Source organism: Falco punctatus, assembly GCF_963210335.1.
Source record: "Falco punctatus genome assembly, chromosome: 14".
NCBI classification, from domain to species: domain Eukaryota; kingdom Metazoa; phylum Chordata; class Aves; order Falconiformes; family Falconidae; genus Falco; species Falco punctatus.
In genome coordinates, this window is record NC_137594.1 from 4,490,868 (window position 1) to 4,513,735 (window position 22,868).

The 22,868-nt window shown below is 40.6% G+C and overlaps 1 protein-coding gene across 16 annotated transcripts in view; it reads right to left on the reverse strand.

The window, feature by feature from the left end:
• The window catches only part of KLHL36 (kelch like family member 36), a 100,648-nt gene that overhangs the window by 75,369 nt on the left and 2,411 nt on the right, over window positions 1-22,868 (reverse strand). For 8 of the 16 annotated variants that reach the window (XM_080410706.1, XM_080410712.1, XM_080410703.1 and 5 more), the window contains exons 1-2: window positions 5,247-6,422; window positions 5,038-5,132 (exon numbers count right to left, since the gene is read on the reverse strand). The gene's annotated coding sequence lies outside the window, so the exon portion shown is untranslated. Of the gene's footprint in view, window positions 1-5,037; window positions 5,133-5,201; window positions 6,423-12,607; window positions 22,614-22,868 lie in introns of those variants that run through there. The other 8 variants (XM_080410708.1, XM_080410705.1, XM_080410716.1 and 5 more) reach the window with 5 other exon arrangements.

A 22,868-nucleotide genomic window follows, 5' to 3' on the forward strand; every position in this document is an offset into this window, starting at 1 on the left:
TGTAATGCAGCTGATTTTGGTTAGTTAGTGTTAATGGGCCAGGGTAGCAAACGCATTGACTTGTTTCTTCTCGAATAGGGCTTTTGTATCTGATTTAGACAGTAAGTTTTAAGTGGGGGTTCTCAACTCAGTGCTATTTGGAGAGGTTTCCCAGAGAACACATTCCTGAAGACACTCTAAGGAACTCCTGAGAGTTTAATGACTTTGCAGTAATAGTAAGATGTTGGGCAATACGGCTACAGGAACAATTAAGCATGATCTAGAACCATGTCTTTCATTGTACCAGAAGTATCTGACTGTTTGGATAAGCCAAGTGAAGGAAAAGAGCAGACTTCATTGCGGGGGGGAAGGGGAACAACCGAAAAAAACCCCAAACACAACCAGTTTTAAAAAAAGAAATAACTCTTCAGCCTAATCAGTTCCACAGCTCAGGATACTGGAAGGTCAACCAGAGAGCTGCATAAGCTGGCATTGCTGCTAAGACAAAAACACATGCTGAACTTCCTCTCTGGCCTTTGGCTAGTTACCAAATCCTTGACCCATCATAAGTCATGACGGACCTCCTGGGGGGTGAAACCCACAGCCCTTCTTCAGGCTTCAGTACTCAATTTGTATGCAAGCAACAGGGTCTAATTCTGGGATATGAGCTTTAAAGAGGCAAATTACAGTTGCTGTGAAAGCTCGCAGTGCAGCTGGGCCTGGATTTGGACTCTTTGCTCATCAAGTACATGAGAAGCAATATTCTCAGTGAAAATGTCAGAACTTTTCACAAGGCTAGGAAGGGGAAAGAGTTCACCTCCATTAGCAAAAAGCTCCACAGAAACTTGCCTGAGAGGTCAGCACAGTATGGCCATTCAGAAGCTGCAAGAGAGCAAGGCCGGGTACTAAACTTCTCCTAACACTTGAGACAACATCGATACTTTACGTGGATTACAGAATATGTTTCCTTCTACAGACTCACATGCATTTTTATTCTGTTACCATAGAATTTACCCACTTGTGAATTCAAAAGCCAAATAGCCTGCGTTGCTAAACCTCCAGCTACAATAAGCACAGCTTTTTTAACAGAGCTCTTTAATGTTAACTCTGGTACAGTGGCTTTTTAATAACCCTCTGGATTCAGCACACTTTGTGTTGCTGCGTAGTCTGGAAGGGCAGTTATTGTGCATACTATAGCGGGTACTGCATTAAACATCTGCTGTGTGAAATCAGCAAACTCTCCAGCTGAGCAAATTGCTGGGTGGTGTTGGGACTGTGCTTAGTGCTGTGGTCATTTACTCGACTGAAAAAAAAAATAAAAAATCCACCTCTCATGCAAGCTTTAACAAGGGACTCCTGTGCATGCCAGCTGTCAGGATGGGAAAAGCACTGTAATTGGAGTGATTAAAAGCTCACAATGGCAACAAAATGCCTCTTCATTTAAGGTGGAGTGATATGGCTGCTCTTGTAAAGCCTGCAAGGCTGTATTGGTCATCTTTGCACTAGTATTTGTAATTCTGTGAAGCTCACTCCCACAAGTTGGCATCTACATAAACACTTCCAGTAACTACTGGGGAATTGAAGCATAAAGGGGTCTGCTAACCTCCAAGCTGTACGATGGAGCTGTGTTTCAAAAGGATTTTACACTTTGATATATTATTACAACAGTGGCAATTTTAGTACCTGATCAGCGAGGTGAACATGGGAGGGCTGTTGCTTATTACCACAAACAGTGCAGGAGCAGTGGTCTAGGCAGGAGACATTTCCAATGTATTTGATAGGACTCTAATGTCTCAGAGATAAGGATCCTTAGTGACATGGTTTAGTGGTGGACTTGGCAGTCTGGAGTTAGTGGCTGGACTTGATGATCTCAAAGGTCTTTTCCAACCTAAATTATTCTGCCCAGAATCTTAGCACAAAATAGTGCCATCCAGAGTAACAGAATTACAATTGATTTGAATTGACTACACCAGTGAGATTTTGCAAATTAATTTGCCTCTCTTTGTCCCTCAAACAGTTGAGCCAAACAGTGTAAGTGTACAGGATTACCGAGTATTATTCAGGTTTTCTGGAAAATAGTGTCACCTCTCTCAAGCATACAAGAGACCTTGAGGAAAACCAAACAGTATTGTCCTCCATCTCTGAATGCCTTCCCTCCATGCACACTTCGTGCTGGATAAAAATAGCTTTAAACCCTGGGTTAAGTAAGCTTCTTAAGTTTGAAAAACCTGTTTCAAATGGACAAAGGAGGCACAACTGAGACACCATAAAAAGGCCTTTGGTTTCAGTGTCTGCAACTTAAAATGACACCGGATTGGCATTTCATGTGTCCAAGAGGGAACTAACATTGAGACATTGACTGCAAAGAGCAGAGGAAGCATGAATAGAGATGTGTGGAAACAGGGTGCGGCTGTCTAGTTCTTCTTTCTACTTTTCTCTCTCAGGATCCGACTAAGTTCCTTTTCAAGAATTACTGGAAGCTGAAACAAAAATTATTCACAAGGAAAAGACAAATCTATTCTGCATATCTCAGCAATACATCAGGAAAAAATAGTAAACCTACAGGTTGGTCAAGATCTTTGCTACAGAAGAATCCTCTCTGATCAGGCCATTTCCATAGCTTGTAATTTTAAAATGCTCTCACAAATACTAAAGTATTTTTAGACACATGCACTTTGCTTATTTCTGTTGTAATTATTTCTGAGTTCTAGTTCAAAGAAAAGTTGAGGAAAGTCAGAGAACAGGATATGAGATTGCTTGGTGCATTTTTAAACTGTAGCGCATGAAGCACTAGAGGTCTGTAGATTGCTCTGAAGGGACTAAGAAAGGAACTAAGAAAAGCAAGCCCATTGTCTTCCTAAGTTTATTAATTAAGAGCCACCAAAAAAAAAATGGGGGGGGGGGGGGGGGGGGAAGGGAAAATGCTAAGCAAAATATTCTGAGACCTATCGCCCAGTTCTACTGGTCTGCTCCTAGCTGGCTACATTTCAAGCAAGCTTGTTCACCTCAGTATGCCTCAGTTTCCCCATCCCCCCACCCACCCCAACACACACCCCCAAGTGACCAACCAAAAGAACGAGTCAGAAGACTAATCATCTCTTACAATTATCCACACTAAGATCATCTTTAGAGAATTATGGCCCGAGTCCTGGAAACTACTCTTGGCAGGACCAGAAACTAAAGCATTCTTATTCTTTCTTATTAATTATTACTATTGCCCTAAGAGCCCTTTTGGCCAAAATCAGTTTCTGTGGGAATTTGAAGTAGAAGCAGGACAGGCAGCTAGCTTGTGATGGAGGGGACTCATGACCATCCTAGAGCAATCCATTCCCACATCTAAATCAGTGCCTTTTGTGATGGGGTCCAGCTTCAAGGTGCAGAAGTCTGTCACGTCCCTCACTACACTCACTTAACTCTAGGTACTACAGCTCGGAGGCCGTGCTCCACCACTGACTGTGAACAGATCAAAGTCTAGAAAGGAGAAAAGTTGGTACTAGCAGCCAGAATTATATTTATGTTTTCCCAGTTTCTGCTGTACAGAACAAGCAGAAGTATTTCACATTACCAGGTAAAATATTAAAGATATAGACATGTAGGAAACAAAGAGCAGATACTGTATAGAAACATGAGGAATTCTTACTGAACAAAGAAAGAACTTGGTGCAGGAACTGGTCTCAATGGACTGCAGAAGGAAATCACTGCCCCAAAACCAGGGTTTTGGGACAGGGGTTTATGACCTTTCAAGATATCGCTTCCTTTGAGGGAGCAAGTCTGTGTTAGCAGTACCGAAGAAATCCCAAGTCAAATCCATAACCCACTGAGTCCAGGACTCAATGAATATCCCAGTGCAACAATCCCAACTGACAGTCCCTTACCAAACTTAAAGCAAAAGTCAACCCACAATAAATTCATACAACCTATTTCTGAGAAGGGATGCTCCCAGACCCCGCTCCCATCGTCACATACACTTGGTGTGGTTACAAACAGGGTCACAGCCCAAAGCAGGAACCTAGATGAAGATAAGGTGGGTGGACAGAGTTTACATGTACCCTCTTCACAAAAACAGAAATCGCTTCTCTCCCTAGAGTTTCAGCTTCCTACCAAATAACCCTTCTTAGATTGGTCTCAGGGTTGAGCTTCATTTTTATGAGTGACTGGCCTCTTGGTCAGATGTTAGCACTGCTTTCAGAAGAGCTGCAGTATGTTTTCCCTGTTCAGTACAGAGAGCCCAGTCAACATCACGAACATGCCCCTCAGGCTGGATTTATGTGGCTAAAAACCACATCACATCACCAACTCATGATAATACCACCCTTTTCTTACTCATAGGTGCCCAAGAGGCCGCAATGTGAACCTGTCAGGAGACTGATCTGGCTTTAAAATCAGGTGATTTTTAAGCTGCATCAGTTCCCTGATCCACTTTGCTGTATAACAAATTCCTTTGACAAAACTGAAGGCAGGACAAAAGCAGGACCAAGTGGAAATGTAAGAAGAAAATAGAAGGGCAGGAATACAATAATCCTGCATTACCACTGAATAAAGTCATTCAAGTCATAAAATCACCAGAGAAATCTCATTACTGTGCCTTAGGCAGAATTAGGTATTCATACTGATGACAGGTAGTTATGGAAAACTGCTTGTGCCCTCAGCCTCAGAGGACTTCAGCCTGAGAAATCCCCACTTGGAAGAACTAGTGAAAGTCTTGAACCAGAACAAGCACATGCAGCCAGCGTTCAGAACATTTTAACATACACACATAAAGCCCCTTAACAAAGTCTTTTACATTCCAGCTTGGTACACAAGATGTGTGTTAACTCTGAAAAATCTCAGGCAGGGATTTCAGAAGAGATCTATGTTTTTTTAATTCCTCCTCTTTCTCCTGAAGAGTTTAATGAGGAAATCTTAGAAGTCTTGGAAAAGGACAGACCTCCTGTGCCTATTCAGTAATAAGTCACAGGCCAAGTCTACCAGTTTGTTAGTACATGGAGCGGGATTTCTGCTCCTGTCATGCAGTCCGAAAGTAGATAATAAGGAATCATGGCTAATTTAACAACATACCTGAATAAGCCAGAAGCAAGCAATGCAAAACTGCAGATCTTCCTTGAATTTTCTCTAGAACTTGCCACCGGAAATTTTGCCAGCATGGAAGAATCCTTTGAAGAAAAGGACAAATGTGTGAGTCACTTAATCTCTCCTCTTAAACAAAGAACAGAATTACTCACCCACTCTAGTGGGGACAGGTATTAGGCTGAAAACCATAACTCTACCACTTCAGTATGTTAGTTATGTTAGAAGACAGCTTATTCTTGTTGTCCGGGCAGGCTGGAAATTGCTAGAGAGCAGGGAAGCTGCCTGTGCAGTGCTTTACAGGACCTAGAACTGGAAAGAAGGGAAGTGCAACACTGCTAAAGAGGGAGAACCAAAGGGGGGAGAGGGGGAAAACCCACTTCCAGTCTTCATGTATTTGAAAACCTAGACACATATACAGCAGGATTATAACCCAGCATTGTGACAGCTTTATAAAATAGATGGGACGTGCCTCTTCCCTACAAAAAGTCAGCAATACTGACGGAAGCCAGCTGAAGATTGTTGAAGTCTTCAGCACATTGTCACACAGGTGGTGACAAGCTGTACCTTTACTTCAGCAGTTTCTCAGGGTGCTGCATGTTGCTTCAGGGGTTCCAACCTGCCTAGAACTGATTAACGCCTACAATTACTAAAATACACTACTCAGTTGGGAAAACCAAAATGTGTTAAGGGGAAAAAGAAGGAATTTACAGAGCATGATTCTTGGGTTCAATGCAAGAATTACTACTTGAAACTTTGTGGCTTCCATTATGTAAAAGGCAAGTTAAAGCACTGTAATGATCTCACTGGCTTTAAAAAACATTAAAGCCCTGTAGGGCAAATGAGAAAATAGTCTTCTGAATTAAAAGAAAAGAGGGAGGGGTGGGGGGAAGAAAAAAACCAACCCACTAAACAGATTCCACAACTATCACATTCAAGGTAACGCAAACAGTTGACACGAGCAGTGTTTCCACACATTACACTGATGCTTTCCTAAAAAAACAGGACTGTAAGTTCTCTCCCTCAGACTAAACAGGACACAAGAATTGATTTGGACTTGAGTTGAATAACATGCACAGTAGAAAGATTATACTAGTGAATGCATTTTGTCCCAGTTTCAAAGCCCAGTATGAGACATAGAATGCTCATCAAATTTTTTTGGCAATTTCTTTTCTTACATACTAACAGATCTTACTTTTAAACAGTTTTCAGTGAGAATTTTGCCTTCAAAAGCACATGGTACTGGGTCTTTAAGAATTACTAGGATGGTGTGTATGCTACAGCAGTGAAAAGGCACCCAAACAAAATGGTAGGAAGTAGAAAATTTAGCACAGGAAAATGCAGACTGAACAAGAAGTTCATAGAAAAAAATATTTGATATACCATAATATCAGCCTTTCTATCTATTCCTAATACATGTCATAATGGGGAAAGTATTCTGACTTTTCCTCCCCACTAACAGTTGCAGGTGGTCGCTCTTAGATTTGGAAGTTTTACCCACAAAGATGTCACATACCTGCTCTCTTTTTACACAAGTGTTTTACTAGAGATAGTGAAAAAAAGATAATTTCCAACCTTAATTTCCATCTTTTGCACTAAAAGGCATAACTAAGAACATGCCAGGTATTAGCTAGTTCTAGAAGCTATCCAATCAAGAAATCAAAATAAAATGGTATTTCAGTAAGTGCTGTACTATCAGTTTATACATCCATTACTCCCAATGAGCACAACCTGCCAGCAAGCTGGGATTTATTTATTCCATAAATTTATAAATAATTTCTAACAACAAATCCATATGAGAATTTTGTAATTTATCAGCAAACAAAAGAAGCGACAGAATTTTTCAGTTAATTTACTTTTAATGAATTATTCACCAAAGCCTCTTGTATAATGAAGTAGAGTACAACTCTACATTGACAGACAGAACTAGGAAAATGATCTAACAGATATTTTCCCTCTTTTGTTTCTACAAAATGACAAAGACTAGAAACGTTGATGCTTGTATCCTTCATCACTGCCTTTAGCACTACTATAACCCAAAGCAGATTTAACACACAGCACATGATGAAATACTTACTGACATAGCATTGCATCACAGATTTTTACTTTTTTTTCTAACACCACAAAAAGGGGTTCTTACAAATTTAAAGACAAATTACAACAAAACATCTCTAAAATCTTTAAAAGACATTGTCACAGACTAACTTGTCAACAGACCATTCCTTCTAGCAGTCTTACCCCAAGGCCTATTCAAAGCCAATCAATCACTCTACCCTCACCCTCATCATTTCCTTTTAAGCAATAGCTGGAAATAGTCCCATCTGCTTTAAAAATCAAAGAGCAGCAGCTGGTGATCAGTCTTCTTTATAGAAGTCTGTGAGACTTAAGGATATTGTCCTGAGCAACTCAGTCAAAATTAATTATAACCTAGATGGAATTAATTAGAGGCTATCTTTATTTCATCTCCATTGTTGTACAGACAATTGTTTAGCTACTCCTCACACGACTTGGTAATTACAGTAAGATGAAACCACTTAAAATGAAAATTTCTGAATGGGCTTTGATTTAGATTTACAAGACTATGTTTGTGGAGGTGGGGGCAGAAAGAATGCCGTTTGTTAAATATATAGTAGATCTACATACACTCACAGACAAAAATATTTGCCACTTCTTATCACTCAGTTGTGGCATCAAAGCAGAAGTTACTTCAGAACAACAAATTTCAGCAAATGTACATGAGAAACACAAACAGCTGGTTATATAGTTAGGAAAACACAGCCCTGTAACTATATGGGTGGTATAAATGACAAGAACTTCAACGTGACTCAAGTAATTTATACGCTCAGTAGTTGGTGTATCTGTTCTGAAATTAACCCATGAGCACAGCAAAGCAAAAAAGAATCTATCTAATGTGTAAATACACCCAGCTATAATGGCATGCACGAGTGTATAGATTTGTGCTTATAACATGTGTATTTATTTTACAGAAACATGCACATACATGTGCTAACTGGATAGCATGCTTTTTTCTTTTCTGCCAGCAGGCATTCAATTGTTACTCATTAGGTGTTCCTATGACAGGATGATCAGATATTAAAATACTTTGCAGCTGGGCATGAGAAAGGTGCTGGTAATTTGCCATACTTAGTGAGAAGATGTCTTAAAGTTAGATGAAAATCCAGTCTTATATTCAGAAGTGGCTTTTTTTGTTAATTAAAAAGAAAAAAAAAAAAAGAAGAGTAGCAAGGATAAGTTTATCTCTATTGCAGAGAAACTTTAATGGAATTCAGTTTTAACATTCAGAAGGTTTTGGATTCAGGAAACCTTCCCCTTGTAATTAAGATGTGCAAAACCTGAAATCTGCTGCATGTGAGGAACCAATAGTTCTATCTTGAGCTGAGAGAATGAGTTTGTCTAGGCACTTTGATACCAATCCAGATCAAATGGCTCTAATCAGCATTCCCACAACCTAATATCAGGGCACTCACATGCCTACAAGAGATGCAGACACTTCCCAGCCTGGTGGATTTCAGAGACAGCTAAAAGGAAAAAAGTCTCATCAGAACTGAAAAGAGACAGTGGCAGTTGTCTATTTGGTTAGTAACCACTGCTCTCATTACTAACATCTTTGACAGGATAACAGGAGTCAGATTCTCTAGCTTTATAGTATTAAAACCATTTGAGAACAGAAAAAAAACCCAAACACCCTTGCATTTAAGAGAGAGGAACACCCACCCATCTAGTCATAATCTATTGAAGTGACTTCTCGCTATAAACATAGAAAAGCTAAATTATTCTAAAATTGTAATGTCTCTTGCATATGGGCTTGTGGGAGGCTAAATGCAAGATGACTCTCCCAAAGGACACAAGAGCTTCGTGCTTCCAGGGGTAATAAATAAAGTATCCCTTGTTGTAACTGGCAAATGCATGCTTGGCACTCTTGGGAATTAAGCTAAACTGAATCTATAGGACAAAAGTGAAGGTGGAGCTGAATGCTTTATTTATGTGGTGCCTGCTACTAGGAAGACCCAGAGGCCCTAGGTCATGAAGACACTGTTTTTAGAGAGTGATATCCTATGAAATTATCATGAGTTTCAGATGTATAATACATGAGGAGGCAGGGAGGTCCAGGCTCAATCTGGTTTTTCTCACACGTAGTGGTGCATGACAGAATTTTTGTCTCATCAGTCATGTGGCAACCTCAAGAGACGGGAGGAAACAGCAAAGTAAATTCGTTCTTCTTGATAGCAGCAAACTGTTTAAAGGGGTCAGCTTTCTCCTTTCTGAAAAACTCACACACAGGACCAACATGTTCAGAAAGTAAAAAATCTGCTAGTTTTCAGGACAAGTTATAGTTACAGGTGGCAGCATTTCAGTGGGAGCCCTCCAAGGCATTCTAGATGAATCCAAAACTTTTCTGAGAGCAATTCAAGCTAAAATGATCTCTCTGCACCAGTGTACCTTCTCTGGTACTACACTAGTGACTTCCACACGGTTGTACAGAGCTATACCTAGTATTATGACTCCATGTACTAAAATGTTGCCAGTTATACAAGACAAACACAAAATGTTCAGGAAAATTTTAAACTGAAAAAATTACATGAGTCTCCTGTGGTTGTCACAGGTATGCAGGAACAACTGTAGCAGTAAATGAAATAAAATGTGAAGATGTATAATTGCTTTGGACCTCAACAATCCTGTGACAAACTGACTTGATTCAAAACATACAGATTTTTCCCTTTTCTTTTCTCTGGACAACAATTACTGTTTACCGAGCTGCTTCCCAGAAACACTGCAGTAAAATATTAAAACTACTGTAAGCAGGAAAAGGTCATCAATTACATTATGCTCAGTAGAGCATGGAAAAACTTTATTAATCCAAATAAAATTAAATGTAACTGTTTTTAAAATTACATCTTCCCATTATGTAACTGTTTTAATGAATCAGAATTTTAGTCTAAATCCAAACTGCCCAGGGAAGATTCTCCATAAATTAGCCCAAAATCTGTGATTTATTTATGTGTGCAAAGTCCTAAATATTTCACACACCATTGTTCAAAGGTATCTTTCTGTGACACAAGTCTCATTTTAATCTTAACAGCATAAAACAGACTATTTACAGTTCTGCTCTAGAAGAGGATTTAAAAACCATGTGTCCCAACCAGCCACACTATAATTTCCCACATTTAATTAGAAAATAGATGAGATTGGTTTATTTAAACTGGTACTTGAAGTAAGCAATTAAGTGCTTCACTTAATAGGACTATGTGCTGTAAATCTGGCCTTTCATTACTTGTATAGTTCCTGGCACAATAGGTTTCCAGTCCCAGACAGAAGCTTGCAGGCACTGCTTTAATAAAAATATGCTATTTAAGAATATTGTGATGCATTTCCACTGCCTCTGGGGGACTTAAAATAATCCAGCCTATTATCTGTCCTTATTACATAGAACTAAGTGTGCAATTAATTGGCAATCTGTAGTGGATTATGGAAACATTCCAGATGGATGGGGATTTATCACAGTATTTTTCAGCAGCAGCTACTGTAATTTCCCAAGTTTGGGACACTGAATTTACAAGAATTTATTTATTTGTCAGGTACATCTTCTGAGTGAGAATTTCCATTTCCTTTTACATCAGAGGCAACAGCTTGAGACGTAGCACAAAGCATTTGTGAGATAACACAATATTGCTACAGCAGACACGTCTTTGTGATCAGACACACAATAGGATGCGTGGGCTGAACGCTCCCTCAAGAAATGAAGATGCGATCAATTGACTTAGTTAATATTTTGCTTTGTGGGAAAAACTCCATCAGACAGTCTGGAGTTTCATTAGTCTGTGGCACTGCATGAGCTGCAGCAGCTTAAACAAAAGAAAGCTGCTTCTTTTTATTCTCCCCTGTACCAACCCTCCTTAGCAATTTGGGGGGCAAGGGGGAAGTTGTTAACCTTTCTAGCCTTGCCTTCCAGTGCCACTGCGGTTCAGTAACGCAGAATAAAACTGGGCTGACATATCTGGAGCTGTGTCACAGATGGCTCTGCCGTCACTGGGGCCTGTGGCCGTCGGCAGGGAACGCTCTCCTGGAAGCTGAATCCAGTCAACATATAAAGAAGGCCAGCAGACCTTGGCAATACATCAGAGGCTAGGGTAGAGGTTTCGAACACACTGCTCCCTCAGGAACCATTCTTTAAGATATTCAAATAAGACGTTATTGTTGTACACCAAGCTTGTCAATGTAATCTTTTTCTTTAGGGAGATAGAAAGCTCCTCCTGCTCTTGATTTTTTCAGCCATTTTGAAACTACCAGGACATGAGCTCCTGTTATGAGGCACAGCACCTACGTAGCAGAGGGAGAGACCGCAGGAATAACCCCTCCCATTGTATCACGCTTCAGGCAAATTCATGCAGTTCCTTTTCTACAGTGGCAGTTAAGTATTGTTGTTCATTGGACTACCTAAGCTGTTGTAGATAAAAGGCCACCTCCAAACAGCACTCATGTTATATAGCAGCTCTTATTCCATGGTCTCAAGACTTCTGTGTTCTCCCCTCAGCATAAATACACAAGAAAGCTACTAAAATGCATGGATGAGGGTTATAGTCTTGTTTGCCTAGGTATACAGTTCCCTAATAGTGAATAGCTTACTGCTTTTTCTATACACTCAGCAAGTATCAAAATTCTTGTAAAGGTTTATAAATGCATATTTGCATAGACCACAGTTCAGCCAAGTAATCTAATACTCATGTGAACTACATGCCCTGCGTTAGGAATTTTCCCTCTAATGTAACTTAAGATATGCATTGGACTGTAGAATAAAATACCTTTTTATTCTTCCATCTATGCCTAATCCTTCTGCCGATTCCCCCTCCTCTCTGGCACTTGCCACTCTCATTTATTTTCAGATTGATAATTGCCCCCTTTACATTTCCATCAACAGACCCACACACATCCAGTGAATCTCCAAATTGCTTTTGCCATGTGTTAGCATTAATAATTAATGAAACCAGCTGATTGTTCCAAGTGACCCATTATCATGTCAGGGCAGAGATGAACCAGAGAGAAGGTAGGATTCATTTCTGAGACTCCAATTTCAGTATCAAAGTTCAAAATCAAAACACCATCAGCAACATAAATCTGTTTCTCTCAGGAGATCTATTCTTTCTGAGAGGTGGCCAGAACAGCCCCACAGCCTGAAAAGCAGATATTACCATGCTCAGGGCTTTTTAAACATAAACTATTGTGTTCTCCTCCAGTATGTGACATTTCTCAGGGCTTTTCTGACATTTAAGTATCATCCAGGCGTTTAATAATAATCAAGAGGAGAAAAGGAATGGGAAAGAGAAACATACATTAGCATGAAAGATTAAGGGAAATGAATATGTATAGGACACAAAAAAGAATAAAATGCTGGTATACAATGGGACACCACAGAGCAGAGTGGGAGGGCTTCTGTTCATTAAGTATTGATATAATGGATTTAAATAAAATTGAATAAAATCCAATTTAAATGCTAGAATAAAAATACTGGAACGACCAGCTAGGGAACAGAATGGGTTTCTACCTCTCAGAGGTCAGATCAATGGTTCACTGACAACAGCTGCAGATGGTCTGACAGCAGAAGCCTGCAAAAATAAAAAATTACAGGGTTAGATCAAGTCTGCTGGCTCTTTTTAACCCAATTCTTTGCTGTTCTTCTAACATAAAAGTTATCCTTTAGCATACAAAAAAGTACCTATCACAGATGCCTTAACAGAGCTGGTATCTTACTAATTTTTATCACGTCTCAAATTATGTTAACTTCTATATGTATGATCCTAGGACAGTATTATTCAATTTTACAAGAATAATTGATACTTCAGCAACCAGACAATAAATTCTCCTGCTGAGAAAAAGCAAACAAACAAATAAATGACAGCTCATAAATTTATTCGGAGTCATGAGAAAAGCTTTACTGGAGATAACATAGCAGAGCTTATTATCAGCCTGCTGTTAATGTAGGACTCCCTGCTTTAAGACTATTTAAGGATGACTAACTCATGTTACATTTATTTCCTTTAAACTTGCCCTGGGCTACACAAAAAGCAGGAATCAGTTAACTGTTTGGAGGAACTTTCAGACAGTGCCATAAACAAAATTCAGAAATTCAATATAATACTTCTGTAGGATGCAATATCGCATGAAGTTATACCAAAAGAAATGAAAACCAACCCAAACATGTAAAAATCATGTTTTTTCCAAAGCCCTGGGTCATGAAACCACAAAAGTGTTATAAGTGTAATAGAAATTTAGTGAAGGAAAAGCTGATATCTGAAAAGTTGAAAATGCAATATGCAATTGTGTAGGTTTCACCGCTTTCAGTTGTGTCTCCTTTCTATGTCCTTGCTTTAGTCAAAGAAAAAATTTATCACTCATCACTCTTCTAATTAGTCTTTACAGAATGCGAGAGCTTTCTTAAGAGTCATCCCACTGCCACAGGGTCAGTATGTTTTCCAGCAACTGACTCACTTTTTTAATCCCCTACATGTAACAGTAGGGCACAGAAAACAAGCACATTTATATTGTTTCTAGTTGGCTGTACAGCTAGAAATTGTACTGCTATGACTTCATTCTCACCAAGGGGCTTGCTGTTATGGCAGGCTGATCATCATATTTTAGTCATGACAAAAGGGAAAACCTGTGCATGGTTATTTAAGGCAAGCACTAAATCACTTTTGTGTTGTTTCTGATATTGATTCACTCTTAACTGTCTTGGCTTTCAGTGATGCTTATGTATGGTCGGCAATCTCATCCCACCATGAGATGCATTAGGTATTGCATAGCTTGGAACTAGGTGTTCTTTCCTTAGGACTCAAAGGTTAGCCTCCAACATAAATTACAGAAATGCTTTCTCTTTGTACAGGTTATAATAATATGGATAAAACATGCCTAAATGAGATAATCCTGCATTCTATCTTAATGGAGAATACCTAACCTACACTTGGATCTTTTGCTCCAAAAGATGGGCTGGGAACTATAGAATTCAGACTAAACACAGGGAACAACCCTAGCTTAAGGAACTAATCCCTAGTTTAAGGAACAGCAAGATGATTTATCATGCTGCTCCCAGCTCAAATGCAAATGAGATTATAATGCTGTAATACAATGATACCTTAGACATTATGGTTCTGTAACGTCTTTTACTCACATAAATTAAGAACTACCCTATGTAAAGCAGAAGAAAAAACATGTCATCTGCAATGTTAGTGGGCTGCATATTTGAAGATACTTATTACTTACAAAGGTGTAGGTACATCATGATTCTTCTCTGCAGGAAAAGGGAACCAAGACCTTCTCCACAGATTTCTGAGGAATTTGCAAAACCCACCTCTTTATCATTTTAGAACAGCAGTTACTAAACTATTTCAACCATGCCTTACCAGCAGCTGTCTATCTTAATTTTTCCTGGAAATGTTAAAATTGCAAGAAACGCTAGAAAGATCCTTGCAAAGCAGCTATGAATTATTTATGATGCCTTTACTAGCCACAATCTCAAATGCACTGTTTCACATTGAAGGAATAAGGTTGACCCACGAATGATCTATGAAAAAGACAGTCCTAGCAGTCCATTACTGAAAACGGGACTTATTGAGGAAAAAAAATAAATAGATACTGAGAGTCTGTTTCAAACAATAAACTGCATTCAGTACTAATTAATCTATAAAGTTAAAATATGAACAGACTGTCTAGATCTTCTTTGGTTAATGTCCTACGTGCCAACACTGTTATTCAGGGCTACTGGATTGGTTTGTTAAGTACGTAACAGTGCAGTGTATGACTATATTTCCTGGGGTTACATATGCACTTGACTTTCTGTGTACAAAAAATCTGACTCAAGCCTGTGCTAGGTTTGTAGTGCTATTCTCCTCATGCATGTCTCACTTGTATTTCAAAAAACTGGCTGAAGTTTCTGGTTTCAGGTCTGCAGATTTTCCTTCAAGGCAATCATGTTGCTTGCCCATCATGCTGTTACTGGAAGGGGATGGCAACTCTTCCCCACCCAAGATAAAGGGAAGAAATAGCCTCAAGAAAGCAGACCTGTTGTCATGGAAACCAGAACAAGGATTTTCAAGGCCAAACTGGATGCATTTATAAATCAGAGATGAGGAAAATCCTACCCGTTTGTAACAATACATTAAATGGAAAATGTCTTTATTATAGGAAGTCAGATATTTCCTAGCTGAACAAATGCTGCAGTGTGAAGTAGTGAGTAATTATTTTCTATAATATAATATGATCTCGTCAGAATCAATGGTACATGTGTTTGAGAGAAAGGCAGTAGTAGCCATAGAAACAGCCTGCTCTTCCTGAATGGCATAAGATATCATGCAACGCACAGTTTTGGTGGTGACCTCATGCTCCCACCAGCCGTGTGGCTGCTTTTGAGTGTGAGGAGGGTTTTGATGCATCTCAAGCCACTGGAACCAGCATGTTTTATTCTGCACAACTCCACTGCTTGTCTGGTGCACTGGCTCTGAAAGGAGTTATCTAAGGGAGGGGGAGGTCTGCAGGACGAGCATAAAAGCCGGTTCCAGGGGTACTTATAACAATAGTGCTGTTTTTTTCCCTGTGTATGTTAGAAAGTATATTGCTACAGCTCTTGAGTCAAATCAGGGCCATTAAGCCCTGCACTCCCAATACTTGTACAGACAATCTCTCCTACAGCACACTTGCAGCACGGCTCCAACAAGCTAAAGAGACATACCAGAGAACAATTAACCTGCCTGAGGCCATAGCCCAAGACAAGAACAGACCTTGAAAAAAAAAAAAAAAGTTTTTTCATTTCTCACTCAAGAGTTTTCCCATCTCTTAGTTCAGGAGCTTATTTTTCTTCCCCAGTGCCCTGCAACCACTCACACAGTGTTTCTCTGCTTCACTTTCCTTCCCTCCCACCTTGAAGCTCCTCTTCCCCATGTCAGCTGCCAGCAGACAGCCCAACTTAAAGGCCTGCAGAGCTTGTTGGTTTGGACTCTGATCTGTGACATGCCTCCTGTTTAATGTTGGAAATCACCACTTTAAACCGCAACTTGAGCCCCGTCTGGGGACACACATGCTCTGAGGCACCTCCAGCAGCAGATGAGTTACACGGCAGCCCTTCAAAGCTATCACAGCTCTCTGTTATGATCTTGATCTCACCCGTACCTTACTCAGTATCAAAGCAAATGTTGTGCTCTGGCTTGTGTAATGCATAATAGGACCCAAGCTGTAAAAAGCCAGTCTGACCTTCAAGGCAGCTCGTTATACTGTGGAGAATAGACGGATTTACAGTTTAAGACCATTTGTTGTTAATGATGGTTTCACTCTAACGTAATAAAGTGCAACTTGAAAACAGAAAATAAAGAGAAAGCTGATACATTCTGCTGTGAAGAGCATCTGTGAGAGACAGATCTTGTTTTGTGAAGGCACTGGACTGCCCACATATGGGATAAAGACACAGATAGGAGCAATTTACTGCCCTACCTTCCTTCCAGAGCTTATGGCTCCAGTGGCAGGACAGCTGGACCACACAGGAAGCTGCTCCAGAACCAGACTTTTATAGCCCAAAGTTTTGAGAAAGAAAAACCCCTGTAACTGATGGGAGAAATCTGGCGATGCTGAAAGGTACAGGGATGTGGCTGCATACTATTGCTGCAGCCATGAAGGCAGCAGCCTCTGGGAAAGACATGAGGCAGGAACAGCTTTGTCTCTTGTACTTTAATCTAGTGTCTCACCTTTTACCCAGTACTCTCAGAGCAGAGATCCGAGCACTAAGCAGTCAGCAACACTTGGGCGCTCCCACAGTCCATACTGGTTTGGCAAGTATTGCTTTGGGCCATAACTATCCCATCACGGGCACTTGTTTACTCAGTGAAAGGTAAGCCAAGGACTTCAGACTCTGATAGACACACTGCACTTAACCTGGGCAGAAACACAAGAAGCATTTGAAAAGATAAGCTACAGTGAAAAATATACTGTGCTGCACAGGAAGAAAATTAATAGATAAAAACCAGCCCAGGTGGTAGGGAAGAAGCTAGTGACAGAGGAAAAGAAGCTGCAAGTAACAATTAAAGCAGTGCATGAACACCCTAAAATTGCAAGAAATTTATTAGTTTACTTAATAGCTCTTAAAAATCACACAAGCCCTGATCAAGTTTCCATCACTTCTTTTCAAAACCTAGGATGTATGTTCTCCATACAACAGATGACAAAACACTGGTTTCTTGTTACATGGTGGGTGTAAATACTGTACACTGCCAAGAAACACAGCTGTACTGCTGGAAAAGACTTCCTTCACTAGTAACTACAAATCTAAGATGTTTGTAAGGGGTTTTCTCCCACTGTTTGGAAGGAGAGAAAGAATGTAATAGAGGTGAACAAGGGTGAAAATGAGTTCAGGAATATTACTGAGATTTTCCCACCTCCTACTCAAACCCTTTTTTGTTTGTCAGACACAAGGCTCTAAAATTGTATCTGTATTCCCACCTTCTTGTCTTTGCTGGTATTAACACTTCAAGGGGTTTGGATCAGTAGACCAAACAGTCTGACCAGAAGAACAAAAGTGTGATAACACACTGTGAGACTATCTGCGTTCATAACCAGTTCAAAAAATCTGAGCCACAACGCTACTATGCATAACATGGGCCACTTTGCAAGTGAAATAGACAAAATGCAGACTGTGCTCTGAGGAAAGGACACCTTCTGTTTCCATCCAGAGCAAAAGGACCCTCTGCTTCTCACCCTGAAGCGCTATATATGTAAACAGCTAAAGTTATGAATTGTCAGACTCTATGGAAAACTTTCTTATTAGAACAAATACCCTGAACAAATTCTGAAATACCCTGAACAAATTCTGAAATTCCTTCATGTAAAGCAGCCTTTTTAAAAAACAAACAAAACCAAAACCAAACAAAAAAGAAATGAAACCAAGAACTGTTGATACTCTGTGAGAGACAGAATTCTCCCATTTGACTTCTTTGTTCAGTTACAGACTTGCTCTGCTCTACAGTTTTTACTAAACACAGATCACAAACCTTCACCATGTAATAATCCCACCTAGCTCTTCAATGAAAGAGCTCTGAATCATAGAATAATACAGGATGGAAAGGATCTCTGGATGCAACCCCCACTCAAAACACATGCTACAGTATTTCAGGGAAGACAAGGCCAGGGCAGCTTAGAAGAACTTCATACTCATATTCTCCCCTCACTATGGCTCATGCATTTCTTGCAGTCAGCAGAATCTGTAAAGTCCACAGCCCAGAGTAATCTTTATGATCTATATACATGCAAGACGTACTACAATTTAATTTGGTCAGGTTAGGCATTGCTGTTTTGCTGTAGATAGAGTGGATGCATCTTAGCAACAGTGTTTCCCCTCAGTTAACAGGCTGTGACAGGAGGCTTTTATCCCACCTCTAAGCACATTTTCTAAGATACTGTGTATTACCATCTTTACCCATAATCAGATTCACCTCTTCACTGTGCCCTTCCTCCTTTTATAGAACGGAGTTGGTTACTAGCAGGCAGAGGTTTTTGTAAAGGGAAGTACAAACACTTGCAAAACTCAGAACTTCCTTCGTGACTACCTAAGGACGCAATTCTGATTACAATCAGACTTTTTTTTTAGCCTTATATGGCCATCCTATAGAACCACAGGGCAAATCAGGTAAGTAACAGCAAAATTATAGCTGTCACAATAGCCAATTAAACAGAGAGCTGAATAATACGTATATAAAAGGGCATCAGTGTGTAGCTTTGGACTATACCTTTTAAAGTCAAAGAAATTTTGTGCTGAGATCACACTACAAGACGATCAGTGGGCTTAGCCTACAACTAGTTTCATCAAATATAAACATCTTTGCAGGATTTCACTCACTGTGACTGTAGATGGTTTGTAAAAATTAAAGTCTACATCAAAACAGGAAACACAGAGCCTAATGGCATTAAAAGGACATACAATGACTTTTGTTTTCACTAGACCCTAAAACATGAACAAGGGTCTTTTATAATGTAACTCCACTGTTTTCAAGAGGACAAATTTGACATCTTTTGCAAAGGCCAGAGTTTTGCAACATAGTGTAACAAAAATGCTGAGTAATAATTGGGAAGTTAAAATTATCTCCCCTTCCCAAAATGGGTATATACTCCAAAAGGGGAATATAGCCCCAAAAAATACCCTGCTGAAAATTGCCACTGATGTGATATCACCATTCTTTGGAGTTCACAGAATTCTCTGATGCTTGTGGCCTGAGAGGGTTGGTTTTCTGCTCAATGCATGTGTAAATGCAGCTAATGGTAAGATCTTTGGAACAGAAATCACCTGTATCTCTCTGAAAAGTCTTTGGCACAGCAGGGTCCCATTCTCAGCTGACCTTTAATAAGAACATAGTGGAAGGTATGTATCATATCAAAGGCGAATCAGAACAATTCTCTGCATCACTACCCCCAGAGGGTAACAACTTTAACGTATGTGTGCGAGACTGATAAGCAGCAAAATTTCTCTGTGTTCTAACTCAAGATAGGAAAAAAAATAAAGAAACTAAATTATAATCTAGGTAAAACAGATGTGCTTGATATAAAAATACAGCTGCACAGCTCATCACTTACATTCTAGGTTGTTACTTTGCAATAATTTCCCTTAATTGAAAGAAACTATTATTAGAATTACCTAGAACTACAGCCATTTCAATTTTCTATACTCTTGGCAAACTAGTAAACCCAAACCTATTCCATTTGATGCAAGTCGAAAGTATAGTGTTTAAAATAAAATAGTTTGGGGCTTTTGGGGTTTTTTCACTCTGCAAACAAATACACGTCTACCATTAGTTCACAAAATCAGCCACAATTGTTTCCAGAACCCTCTCATGTCTTCTTCCTGTTTTTTATGTAACGGTATATCCTTGAATGTCCTTAAAAGGCTTCTTAGTGTATTCTCTCCTTACTGGCAGAACACCTAACTAGAGCATCTACATGAGGATGATATATGAACATATACATGAGGAAGTGACTGGTTATTTAAAGTGTTGCAAACTATTACCTCTATGGACCAGGTTTCTAGCTTGACTTCATGCACTTGGTGCAAAAAGGCTATGAAAGGGTGCTAGCCTCTGACCTGGAAATATCCCCACATAAGGAGTGTAATCTATGCAACATAGTGCTAGTATTTTACGACTTCTAAAGTATTTCCACCCTGTAGATTACAGCCTAGAGTTACAGGCAAGCCACAAAATGCCATCCGGTAGGAGCCAGAAGCTCTGTTTAGATTGAGAGGCAGGGCAAATAAATTCACAGTTTGTAGAGTCACCCCTGTTACAAATGGGCAAGACTTGAACAAAAGAGGGTGAAATAGCACACATCCTTGCAAAAGTGGCCGCTTGGAGCTAAGGAAGGCCAGGCATCCTTCAGTAGCTTTTGACTGATTCTGAGCTCAACGGTTGGAGAACAGAGGTCATGAAGTCACCATATGTTTGTGAAGATGTTACTGGTCAGTCAGTCTGCCGGTCAGTCTTAGCTGGCTGGCTCACAGTCAGTCTAGCAGAAGGTCAGTTAGACTAGAATCTCCAGCCCTGTATTATTTCCAGACTGAAAAGATATCGTACAGACAGAGCTACAATATGAAACACAACCCTTGAAAAAATAAATTAAAAAAATCATCCAGTTGATTTGAAACAATATGTCCACAGTAATACTAGCTTTTAAAAATAAATGAATGAAAAGAAGAAAAAGCTAACTTGAATTCAAAAGCTTTGTTTTTCTTATTCTTTAAATTTCATTTTTTTCCCCCCTTAGGTATCAACTAGAAATTCATTAATGCTGATCGAAACCAAACCATCACAGCAGACTTTTTCCAGGACCTGCTTATGTAGCCCAGGGAGGGAGCTTCACCAAGAACGGAAATTTGTCCTCATGATTATGCTTGCAGTTAATGGGAAAGGGATGAAACTAATTCCTTAGAAGAGCTTTTACTCCTACACACGTGCAGCATGTAAAATTGGGAATCTAAACACACTTTCCAAGTGTTGAAGCAGTGTGGGCTAGACAGCTCACTTTCTGAGCATAAAGTGCCACCGTGTGGACAAATCGCTCTCAAGCAGCTTCCAGGTGAGCTTTTCTGAGTTTGTACTCATGCTACGTGAACACCTCATTCATTTCCTCAGGTTTTACTTACTAGGTCCTGATCCTGCTGATACAAGCTGGTTACCTTCTGTGACTCTAGTGACGACTATAACAGATCTAAATCCGTATCCATTCATTTAAACGTGACCATCTTAGAATTCTGGTCAATGTATTTCTAACTCTGAGCCGGCAACAAGAATATTCTACAGGGTTTGATGGAGTACTGCATACCATAGAGATAAAAAAACGCGCACATCAAAACCATGAGTATCTCTGCAACTTAACTTTATCAGGATTTTTACTTGGTGCAAAAAGAACAAAACAATGTGAGCTCTGCTACGATGAATACAGGCCATTTTCTTTCTTCTAAACATATAAAGGAACATAGATGCTTTCTGTTGAAAACACACTGCTCAGACTATAATTGAAAGTTAAATGTCAGAACTGCTAACCTGTTCCACGGTATCTGGTTGCAGGAACACCAACAGTGCCAGCTTTGTGGGAATCTGCACATGTTCGCCGTGGCTGGAGGGAGGCTTCACGCTGAACTCTGCCTGCAAACAAACCCAGAGTCAGACGAACCACGGACAAACGAGGCATCACTGCTACGAACCCAAAGGCCTTGATATATTACAGGAGCCAATCCCTATGGCTGGAAGTACAAGGGGAGTGCTGCTGAGGCAATGTAACTGAGATGGAAAGCTGTTGATCTGAAAAAAGTGGGTTCTGGGACCAGTTTTGCAACCACCGGGGCTACAATTTTTCTCAAAAGTATTTGCATCTCTGAATGATGGCATCACCAGTCCCTAAGCACTGCCCCTGTAACCTTGCTTTTGCCCCTCAGCCTGTGTACAGCATTTTTACTTCTCAGCTTGCAAAGTGCCACGATTTTGCCAGCCAGGAGATAGAAGTTTAACCTAGTCATTGAGAAGTTTTTGTGTGTTTTCTCTCCCTTCCCCATTGTTGTGGAAATTCACCAGACCCTGACCTTTATACCTTGAAAATTACATATATATGTGTGTATTTATACATTACACACAGGCCCACACATCTTTTTCCTTCCCCAAAGAGCTAGAAGGTCAACCTGTTCATTGAGAAGTTTCTGTGTTTTCTCTCCACTCCCTGTTCCCACGGGAATTGACCAGAGCCCACCTGTGTACCTTGAAACTGACACATACCTGCGTGGGCACATGTCCTACAGACACACACACCTCCTTCCTTCCCGAGAGCTGTTTCCAGCACAGGCCAGGGCCAGCAACACCTTCACCACCGACCCCTCTGGGCCCGGCAAAACCGCCTGAGCGCCGGGCACGGCAGCTCTGACAAGGGGCCGCCGGGTGCAGCCGGCCTGCCCCAGCTCCAGCTCCAGATGTTCTCCTCATGGTGTTGAGCCAGGGTTTGGGGCCGGCCCCCCACAGCGAGCCGAGACCCCCTCAGGGAGGAGAGCCCCCCTCCCCCCCGGGAGGATGCCCCCCCCCAGAAGGAGGGACCCTCTCAGGGAGGTGGGCACCCCGCACAGCGAGGAGGGGCCCCATCTCAGGGGGGAAGCCCCCCGTCCGTCCTTGTCCAGGGAGGAGAGCCCCCCCCTCAGGGACGAGCCCCCCCCGCAGGAAGGATTTCCGAGTCCCCCCTCAGCAAGCATTGCCCCCCACAGGGAGGAGAGCCCCCGCGGCCGCGCTCGGCTCCGGCGC